Here is a 1,175-nt window from a genome sequence, read left to right as displayed (position 1 = left end):
AATGATCATTTCTCATAAAATCAACGCCGGGAGTTCGATCCTGATATGTATTTAAATATTGATATACTAGAGAGAATATATTATTATATTTCGAGTGTAATTTAAAAAATCTAATACATATAAATATAATGAATTTTACAGAGGAGCTTATACCAATTTTAAATGAACGTGCCGGATTACCACCAGACACAGAACTCGCTTTATATGAGGGAATTAAACCAAATTTAGTCGAGAAAATAGATAACCTATCGGAGCCTTTGGAAAAATTTCTGGAGGAATTAATGGACGGTGACATCATCGTATTTCAAAAGGAAGGCGACAATGAAATGTACGAACTTCCAACGTGTCGAGAATATTTTAAGTAAGTAACAAGTAAACGCTCTAACACTTTCATCTCTTTTTGCTAATGTATCTTGAGAATCCTATCTTTGAATATCTATAATATTGCAATACGCTTGCTAATTTAACGCGATTTGCATTTCAGAGATCTATTCTATAGGGTAGAAGTAACGTTTTGTGATAAACTGATTCCGAACGACCCAGGTTTTACAATGGAACTTTCGTTAAGAATGACATATGATCAAATGGCAAAGGCTGTAGCGCAATGAGTCGGCACAGATCCGTATCTTTTACAATTCTTTAAGTGTCAAAAGTAAGAATTCCTGCTTCTTTGTACTAATAATGTTACATTAAAAGTTATTTTAAAGTGCTTTAAGAGAAAGGGTTATATTCCGAGATTCTGTTTGCAGTTACAAAGATTCTCCCGGCCATCCTTTAAAGTGTACATTTGACGGCACGCTCAAAGAATTGGTTGCGTACTGCAAAACGAAAGTAAAGAAATTATTTTATCAGCAGCTCAGTATTAGGGTGAACGAGCTAGAAAACAAGAAACAGTTCAAGTGCATATGGGTAGGGCCGTCGCTTAAGGAGGAGAAGGAGATGATTCTTTACCCAAATAAAAACGGCACTGTTGCTAATTTACTCGAGGAGGCTAAGAAGCAGGTAGAATTATCGGAAAACGGATCGGGGAAACTGAGGATATTAGAAATGACTTGCAACAAGCTGTCACCCGGCCCCGTGGACGATACACCATTAGATCACTTAAACACATCAGGCACCAAGTTGTACAGGATAGAAGAAATACCGGTTGACGAAGTGAATCTAGCAGAGGGCGA

General features: G+C 36.9%; 1 long non-coding RNA gene across 1 annotated transcript; it reads left to right on the top strand.

Annotated features, from left to right (window-relative positions):
* The first annotated feature begins 15 nt into the window (after nt 1-15).
* LOC112465139 lies at nt 16-1,154 on the top strand. Its single transcript, XR_003041982.1, has 4 exons — nt 16-47; nt 142-361; nt 485-652; nt 750-1,154. It is a non-coding gene; the product is annotated as an uncharacterized LOC112465139 (long non-coding RNA).
* The last annotated feature ends 21 nt before the right edge of the window (nt 1,155-1,175 follow it).

Source organism: Temnothorax curvispinosus, unplaced genomic scaffold, assembly GCF_003070985.1.
Source record: "Temnothorax curvispinosus isolate PA1 unplaced genomic scaffold, ASM307098v1 QBEX01014916.1, whole genome shotgun sequence".
NCBI classification, from domain to species: Eukaryota; Metazoa; Arthropoda; class Insecta; order Hymenoptera; family Formicidae; genus Temnothorax; species Temnothorax curvispinosus.
Note: the sequence above shows the minus strand (reverse complement) of the source record. Positions and strands in the feature narration are given on the sequence as shown.